The sequence below is a fragment of the Linepithema humile genome, chromosome 7, assembly GCF_040581485.1.
Source record: "Linepithema humile isolate Giens D197 chromosome 7, Lhum_UNIL_v1.0, whole genome shotgun sequence".
NCBI lineage: Eukaryota > Metazoa > Arthropoda > Insecta > Hymenoptera > Formicidae > Linepithema > Linepithema humile.
This window is the reverse complement of record NC_090134.1, coordinates 14,241,627-14,251,991: the sequence shown is the minus strand read 5'-3', so window position 1 is coordinate 14,251,991 and position 10,365 is coordinate 14,241,627. Positions and strand designations below refer to the sequence as shown.

Here is a 10,365-nt window from a genome sequence, read left to right as displayed (position 1 = left end):
CTGTATTTTTCTGTAAACATTAACAGGTAGATAATACTTATAAAAAGATGTAACAAATAAATCTTTTATTATAAATATCAAAATAACAAAATAATTTCTTTTAATAGTAGCATCTATGTTACACACACACACACACACGCACGCACACCCTCATACACACACACGTGTATATATATATATATATATATATATATATATATATATATATATATATATATATATATTTATTATTATATATATATATATATATATATATATATATATACTAATTATTCAAATTCTCCACTCACCGATATGAGTCTATCGGTTTTAATCCCTGAGACGTTGTTGACTCGACTCTTGACTCGATTTTAGCACGATTCTGAGAATTCTTCAAAGAAGTATTCTGTAACACATGTTAATGCGTAGGGTAAGGATTCCTGGGGACCTATTATGTATTTTTTAAAAGGAGTAAAAATGCGAAAAATGAGCAAATTTATTAAATTACGATCAATCTTATTGGTCATAACCTAGTAAATTTTCTCACTTTTCGCATTTTTATTTTTTTAAAAGATACGTAATAGGCCCCATGTCCACAGGACGCGGAAACGCTTGCCGCGCGGCAAAAGGCGACGCGGTAGCCAATCAATTTTTTTCTCGTACAAAAATGTAGTAAGTTGATTGGCTGCCGTGTCGCCTTTTGCCGCGCGGCAAGCGTTTTCGCGTCCTGTGGGCAAAAACCCTAAGTTTTATTTTGTGCCCTTGTGTAGTTATATGGAAAAGAATGTGTTTTCGTGTTACCTGTGATGTAGAAAATGGAACGTGTAATGAATAAGTCTTTCTTGGAACGTTTGGATGCAAATTAATGTTTTTGTGTGTGTCAATATCTCTGAATGTATGTGTATGTGATGACACATCTTCATTCTCTTTATTCTTTTTATTCTCCTCATTCTCCTCTTCATTTTCTTCCTCTTCATCTTCTATATTCTCTTCATCTTCGTACTCTTCATCCTCTTTATCTTCTTCGTATTCTTCATCCCTTTCATCTTCTTCATTCTCTTGAAAAATATTTCTTAAGCTGTTGATATCATCATCTATCCCTCCAGTGCTGTTGTTTGTTCGGGGTTTCCGTTTCAAAGTGGGAGCTTGGTCCGAAGATGTGGTGACGTAGCGTAACGGCTTCTTAATTGGCCGTGTTGGCCGCTGCAGCTTACCCATCTGAGCCTGAAAAAAAATATATGTTATTATATGTTATTATTATTATTAAAGTAAGTGAATTAATAATTACAATAAAAGATGTTATACAGAATATTTCTAACAATTGTTCCAAATAAAGTTAAAAAAAATTTGTTGAAAAAATGTTACATTATCGTACTTTACTATCCTATAATACGATTTTTTATAGAAATACATTAGTGCACTTGCAACATGCAATTGTACTTTTTTTTATTAATAAAATTATAAAATTTTTATTGCATATTTCTATATATTATAATTCAAAAAATTATTTAAAAAAAAATTCTATTATAGTGCTTTGAAAAGATCTTGACTAAATAAATAAAAACTTAATAACGTTACAATGTTGAACTTCTGTACAAATGATTTACCTTTGTGACGTGTTATACTTTTCATTTTCATGTCCAATGATACTGTTACCTGTTTCTTTGGATAAAATATTAGTAACAAGAATCGCAAAGAATTATTTGGAAGACATGGCAAAGAGAACTATTTAAGAAATTATTAAAAAGTGTAAACATATTTCTAACAATCAATAAAAAGAAAAAATCTAGCAGAAAGATTATCTAGCACTAAGGATATAATAGCACAATGTGATATTACAACATGTCATGCGATATAAAGTATTGACCAAAGTATTGTTAAAAGAAATAGTGAAAAAGACGGCAACAAAAAAGTAGAAGAAAAAATATTATAAAATACCAAGCAAGCAAAAGAAATTATAATATATTCTGAAAATCTTAGAAATTTATATATACTTTACATTTTCTTACTATGTACAATAGTGGCTACTATGTATTGAGATGTTTCCGATTCGTTTTCTTCATCGCTACTGCTATCATCTACTGTAGAATTCCAAAAAGGCATCCTATAACATTTTGCATTAACTTCGTCTAAATGAATATGGGAAACCTCGCTATTCAATGTAGAACATTTATATATGTGGAGAGCAGAGGATAAAATGCCAACATCATAAAAATATTCAATGCGTTGAAATCTTTTTACTACCAAAAGATACGAATTATTGTCCATAACAATGTCACAGATGATGCAAATTGTTCAATCCTTTAAAAGGCAACAATTATTACGCATATCTACACCTAATGATAACCTATTGAACGTAATTTTGCGATATTGAGGACAATCACCAGCTGAATTATGATGTATGGAAACATTAATAGAAGATTCTGTCTCATAATTAACATTTGTTCCGTGAGCTTCGATCTCTGCCATTCGATGACAGAATTGCTGAAGAGGTTGGCCCGGTTTTCTAAAATGTTTTCTAAAAATGGACATATTGCTTTCATAAGGGATAGCAGAAAAAGAATCCAAGTTGCCGAGTTGTTTCACATCGTTGGTCAGATGAAGAAGGCCATGAACATTGTAACTATTGAAGATAGAACCATAGAGATTTTCACACCTGAAAACAAATTTCTGTAACGCAAGCTCTGCAAATTTTAAATGTAAATTTGAAGGAGAATTTGAAACTAAAATTCTTATAGATGCATGTAACAATAAAAAATGTTTATATATTTGCGCCTCAAGTATACCATATGTTACAACTGGACCTGTATAAAGAAGAAATTGGCGAAATTCTGTTGCTTTATACTTGGAATACATATTAAGTGGTCTAAGATGTCTCACAAAATCCGAAGAACAATATTTTCTAAGAGTGTTTAATCTTGCAGATATTAATGAAATAGATGCACCTGATAATTTTGACAATCGAGAATATTTACCAGATATCCATGCAGACAAAAGTTTTTTCATCATTCCCAAACAAACAAGGTGCATGTATTCAAATGGGATTTGCGAAACCATACCTAATGGAAGATTTGATAATGGACTGCTTCCCTCTTTGTGATGCTCTTCGTCAGAACATCTAATATATTCATCATCTGTACGAAGACGATGATTGACACCATTGAAAACATACCGACCTCTAATTCGTGTGCCAGAAACTTTGCATTTCGAACATGGATGCCTAGAGACATGACTGTAGTGGTTTAAAATAAAGGCGCGAGCTGGTGCATCAGCTATAAAACATCTAAGGCGTAATGGTGTTATTTTACCGTAAAAATTTATACCTCCATTTAACATTATTCTTCTAATATCTGTAATAAATTTGTCAAAAAATGTATTTGGATCTGATGGTTTATGTGTACCTTTATAAATCCCTATTACAATTGGCCTTGAATGTTGAATATTTATAATTCTAATTTGAATTGGCCAAATATGAATAATGCTCGACCTATCTAAAGCACACCCATCTGTATTGAAATCTATTTCCAAATGATTAACAACGATTGCAGATGAAACGCATGTAAGGTATTGAATAATACTAATTTCCAGATCAAAATGAATATATTCACCTGGTTCTACGTTATATATAATGACACTATTTCGTGGCGTATTCAAAAGTGTCCTTACATCTTTTGGCAAAGTGGAAAAACAGGGATGTGTTCAAAGAAGTGCTAATATATTATTACCTTGAACATGCGTTAAAGCATGATTAACAAAACAAGATGCTAAACGATTACGAAAAGATAATTCCGTTAAAGGAATATTGGAAAATGATGAAGCTGTTTTATTGGTACAAATGCAAATAGAAGAAGAAGAGGAAGAAACATTAGATTCATCATTTTCTATAGTTCTATCACCGTAGCTATCATTACCGATATTAATACTAGTAGAACTATCGCAATTTACAGTTGATGGATCTGAAGTCTCTTGTATATTACGAATGCCTACAACATCTTTAATATCAGTACGCTCATGAAAATCTTGCAAGTACAAATTGTGTCTGACTTCAGACATAACTCTACTTCTTTGCCTTACGGATAATGTACGCAATGATTTTCGCGAAGTAGATAGTTTTAATTTAGGTTTCATATTTACGTGCTTTCTTCAGTAAATTGCAGCAGCAGATCCGATGCTCTCGTCCAAAAAACTATAAAAAAAATTTTATTTTTTGCTCTCAAAATTTCCTGGTCGCTCGTCGTCAAGCTCGTCGTAACGGTTGAACAGAAAAAGATCGAAATAACGCGCAAGCGCGAGCAAGAAGGCGGTTAGGGTGCGTTTTCACTAAGCGCGTCACGAGTTAACCAATCACAATATCCCATTTTAGAACATCATTTTTGATGCGATAATGCATCAATAAATTTATAGTAAAAACGAAAGATTTTTGTATAACGCATTAAAAAATCAATAAATTAAAATCTTATTTTTATCTGCAAAATAAGTTTAATAAAAAGATTCTGATTGGTTGATTGCTTTATGTATTCTGCAAAAATCTGTGCTTCGACTTTAAGGGCCTATCCAGACAAACTTGCATAAATGCAAATACTCCAGAGGTTAAACGATTTAAAAAATGTATATAAAATTTATATAAATTTATTTACAAAAAAGAAATTTGTAGACACTAAACAACAAAGAAATAATAATTTATTCATAATTTGGTTAGCAAAAAAATACAATAACTAAATAACTCAGCAAATAACATTTATTTTAGTGATGAATTTATTTATTTTTAAATTTATTAGAGCTACGTAATAAATTTTGTCCGGTTTTTGATACAAATTTGCTGTCAAGTTTTGTCACCAAGTTTTGTTCGGTATTTGGCATCAAATTATGTATGCAGGTTTTGCTGCATATCTGCTAGCTATTTGTTAACATTATTTGATAAAACAAATTTTGTCGCAAATTTGTACTGTTTCTGCCGACAAAACTTGTAGCAAGTGTTTGGCATTATTTGATAAAACGGAATTTGATATCGGAATCTCAGACATTGTCAGAAGATTTCATGGAAGAATTTAAAAGCAAAATATGTTGGAAAGATATATCTAAATTCCAAAAACTATCAGAAAATTTTATAAAAAAATTTAAAAGTAATATAGATTGGAAGAATATTTCTAAATATCAAAAATTATCAGAAGATTTCATACGCGAATTTAAAGGATGTGTATTGTGGAAATGTATATCTACCCAGATAGCCAAACAGATTTGGCTATCTGGGTAGATATACATTTCCACAATACACATCCTTTAAATTCGCGTATGAAATCTTCTGATAATTTTTGATATTTAGAAATATTCTTCCAATCTATATTACTTTTAAATTTTTTTATAAAATTTTCTGATAGTTTTTGGAATTTAGATATATCTTTCCAACATATTTTGCTTTTAAATTCTTCCATGAAATCTTCTGACAATGTCTGAGATTCCGATATATACTTCCATTCAATCTTATGTACAAATTCTCTTATTATGTTTTCAGATAAACTCTGACATTTGCATAGACTATACCAATCTAATTTATTTTCGTATTTTCTTATAGTATCGTCATTTAACCTTTGGAATTGAGACACAACAGTCCATATGTGATCTGTAAAATAATGAGAAATTTCGTTTATGATATTGCTAACGTCTTGATACTTTACTGCTAAACATATATTATTTTCGTCTAAAATTAATTTTAGAGTTTTATCATTCATTTTGTTATAAATAATAACTAGTTGTATATTAAGTTCATCGATGAATTCTATAATAAATTTATCCTGTAACATTCCCGTTTGCGTAATACGGTTCCAATTGAAACTGTTTCGTTTTAATCTTATATAGTCTGTAACGCTTAATCTGAAATAATCTATACTATAAAGACTTAATATATCTGTGTATTTTAACTTATTATATATGTTAGAATATATGATATGATTGCTCATTACCTGTTCCATTTTAATATTGTTTGTTGTTATGATATTGTTACATTTGCGCATAAATATTCAAATTTAACATTTATTTATTATTGTAATGTATTTTTTCTAAAAAGATAACCATATTATTAAGGAAATTGAAATATTTTATCATTAAATTCATTAAGGAATTCTTTAGAAAATTTATTGTTAGTATAAGATATAAATGTTTTTAGATTTGCGGAAAAATCTGTAGACGTATTCATTCTCCTGGATTTAAATAAACATATCCAATTAATTTTATCCTTAAATTCTCTGATAAAATCCTCTGATAATTCTTGATATTCAGATATACAGGGTGTCTGGCAATAATCGCCCCACCGGTCATATACAGGTAGAGGAGGTCAAATCGAGTAGAAAAGTCCTTTACCATTTTTTAATTTTCATAATAAGTACTGAGTAATTAACGAAAAAAGATCGGCGAATCCGCGCGAGTAAAGCGCGCGCGGTGAGAAGGACGTCCCACTGCTACGCGATCACTAGGACACAAGGATCTAGCGTTACGCGCCGCTCGTATGTTGCCATTGTCATTTGTAGAGCGCTCCTCCCAACGCTTCATCGCGCGCCTAGTGATCGCATAGCAGTGGGATGTCCTTCTCGCTGCGCGCGCTTTACTTGCACGGATTCACCAATCTTTTTCGTTAATTACTTAGTACTTATTACAAAAATCAAAAAATGGTAAAGGACTTTTCTACTCGATTTGACCTCCTCTACCTGTATATGACCGGTGGGGCGATTATTGCCAGACACCCTGTATATATTTTAAAAGAACAGCGAAAGTTATTACGCAATAAAGCCCTTAAAAAACAAATGGGGCTAATTTAAAAATTTACTGGTTAATAAAAATTCTTTAATATATATTTATAAAAATGGAGAACGTGTGGAATATGGAAACGCGCATAAGCATAGCAATACATATGTTACCGTCTGCGACGAAGCAACAAATATAGGCCGTTCGAGAATCGCGCAATCGCAATCGAGACGCATCCTGGCAGATGGATTGGACACTAATAGCATATTATTATATAACAATTAAAAATGAAATGCAAACAGGCGCACGCTTTCGATTGATTGCGCGATTGTGCGGCCGACAATAACCATAAGCGAACAACGGAAACTTCGAGCCGCTTGACATAAAATAATTCAGTGCTTAACAAGCCGAAAAAAAGAAACACTAATTATATCTTCACATAAATATCCTATAATATATTCAAAACCAAAGCATTGTAACCTTCTAGAGGCAAAGAAGAAATAGAAAAGTACCTAATCTTGTATGGTTTAGTTCGACCACTGATTTGTCCGTGTGTGTTCGTTACTAAAATATGTTTCTTCAGTAAAAAAATTTTGAAAAATTTTTACCAACGTGTTTTAGATTTTCCAGTTTAATGTTCCTCAATCCTTTCTTCGTTATGCAAATTTATGTAAAAACAGATGGCAAATTGTTAATAAAGATTGAAGTTTATCTAACAAATAAAACTAAAATTGTAATTAATGAACGACAATTATTAAAATTAAATATTAGCAAAGAAATATAAGATATTTATATGTACCAGTTCTGGCCATTATATTTATAACTATTTAAAAAATTATTTTTTTTATAGTTGGAGATTGAAATATGTCTAGCCATTGAGACATTTATCTTATTACATTTTCTTTTAACAACAATTTAACAAATAAAATTTGAAAAAAATCTTTTAAGATGATGTTTCTTATATGCAAGAAACTTCTTCCACTCTCACAAAAGAGAATCTTGCTGAGAATCTTTACCTACCCACAGTCATTATCTTTGTCAATAAACTGCAATCTAACTGCCAAAGCAGAAGTTCCAAAGTTTATCGACAGCAAAAAATAAAAAAAAAATATAGAAATAATAAAAAGTTTTTAAATTCTTATATGCAAGGAACATCCGCTCTCGCGGAAAAAATCTTGCTGTTTGCCCACCCAAAGTTATGTCATTATCTTTGTTATCAATAAACTGCAAATTAACTGCCAAAGTAGAAGTTCCAAACTTTATCGACAGCAAAAAATTAAAAAAAAGAAGTGATAAAAATTTTTTAAATCCAAACTATCTGAAAATTCTAATGGAAAATCCTACCTAATAGAAATTCTACCTAACACAAAAACTTATCTATAAAAAAATTCTATACCTAGGAGTTCGTAAGAAACTGACAAAGCGACAAAGTTTAATAAGATTGAATTGTTCGCGGAATCGTTTGGGAGTTTATCGCAGAATCATTTAGGAATTTTTCGCAAGATGCTTAGCGCAGAGCTCAGCTCAGTTACCGCTATTTGCATCTAAAATTCGAGAGGGAGTTTTTCGCAGGACGCTAGCGCAGAGCTCAGCTCAGTTTCCGCTAGTTGCGTTCGAAATTTATGTTGATAGTCGACCATTGTTCAATGATCGATCGTATCAACGTTGTTTCGAGATCTGTGCTCGACCATCATCGATGGGACCACGAATTTCGAAAGTCCATGCTCAACTATGGGATCAACAACACTAGAACTACCGACGATTAACATATACCAATTTCTATTTCTTTTTTCCTTTTTTAATAAAAAGTGATAAAGAGAAAAAGTAAATTAATCAATTTGATCATTTAACACAATGCAACAAGTCACAGAAAAAATCTCAGGAAATACAGCATTATAAATTTAAGTGTAATTGTTCTAAAAAAATAAACCGGTTATTTTAACCGCTTTGATAGTTCTAGTTCTGTTAAGCCATAGGACCACGGATGCATGGGTAGGCTAGGAAAGATTACGAAGAAATTGGCGTATAGCAAGAATACAAGAATAAATATATTTCAAAATTCTTAATAAAAAATGTGCTCCTTTTTTTTAATTGATAAATTGTTTCAAATATACCATAATTTATCAGTATATTTACGTTTGTGTAAAAAAATTCTTTTTTTCATTTTTAATTTATATTTGTGATACGTACATATGTATGTATTTAAAAATTTTCTCATTTTTGCTTTTCAACGCCAATTTATATATTTAACCCTGGAAATATATAAAAAGATAAACCACTTACCGTAAGGAAGGAAGAAAAAAAGTACACATTTACACAGAAAAAAAGAATTTTGCTATTGCAATAAAATAATTGTTGCTATTGCATGTTAAATATGTTAGCAATAAAATTTCGCTATTGTAACTACTTTAACAGATTATTCGATATGCAACAAATCTGTTTCGTTCGAAAAAATCGACAAATTTTAAAATGAGAAACAAGTTAAAATTTGCTGTTACAACAAAATAAGTTATTTTTAATAAATTTATTTTACTGTTGCAATGAAATTGTCGTCACTAATACAAATTTTGACAATAAGATAAAAATAAATTTTTTATTATACATATATTAGCAATATAATTTGCAGATTTAACAAAACTAATTTCGGTAAATAAAATTATTATCTATAACAAATCTCTTTGCTGTTCAAATAATAATTAACTGTAAGAAATTTTGCTACGATAGCTTATATAAAATTTACTGCGGCATCAAATACTTTTTTTCCATGTTTAACAAGTTTTTTTCTTTAATTTTATGTATAATCTTTTTTTTAAATATTTTTTTTTCTATTTTTTCTCATATAAAAAAAATATATAAATAAATATATAAACAAACATAAGTACATTATTCAGAATAAAAATATATTGGGTTATTTAGAAAATTTGATATAATTTTTATAAAAAAATTGAAAACAATTTTTATATGTTTAGAGTCATCTTTGTCTGTAATATATGCACCATTATATTCGACAACTTTTGGCCATCTTAAACAACTTGTGCATACATTATTAAATAAAGATATATAAACATATAAAAATTGTTTTCAATTCTGTCATAAAAAAATTCTACAAACTCTCTGAATAATTCAATATATTATGTTCTGATCTGTCAATCATGAAATACATTTAGGAAATATTCCAGGATTAAATATTCATTAACGCATCTAAGTTCTAGCTTATCCATTTTAAGATAATGAATCGAAGAAATAGTGTACTTTTCATAATTTTATTCAAAGTATTCTGGTGTATGATTATATTTTTAATATTATATGATTAATATTTAATATATATGGATTCAAAGGGTTATTAGACTGATGAAAGTTGTTTCAACTTCGGGCATAATCAAAATCAAAATTAGAAACACTTTGTTTCTTTTTAATGTACAACGCATTTTGCAGGTTACATATTTTTTAATAATTTTTATAATTATAATCTAATATAACATGTATCTTTTCTAGATATATATAATAATATTGGTAATACATAATTAAATTTAATATAAATTAACTAAAAAAATAAGTACTTCGTTCTTTTAAAAACAAATGCACGCACAACTCCAAATACTTTTAAAAAATACGAGAGAATAAAATTTTGATATAATTACTGTAAAA

At 29.5% G+C, this 10,365-nt stretch overlaps 1 pseudogene; it reads right to left on the bottom strand.

Annotated features, from left to right (window-relative positions):
- Positions 1–290: 290 nt before the first annotated feature.
- Positions 291–4,106, bottom strand: LOC137001282 (uncharacterized; annotated as a pseudogene).
- Between the last annotated feature and the right edge of the window lie 6,259 nt (positions 4,107–10,365).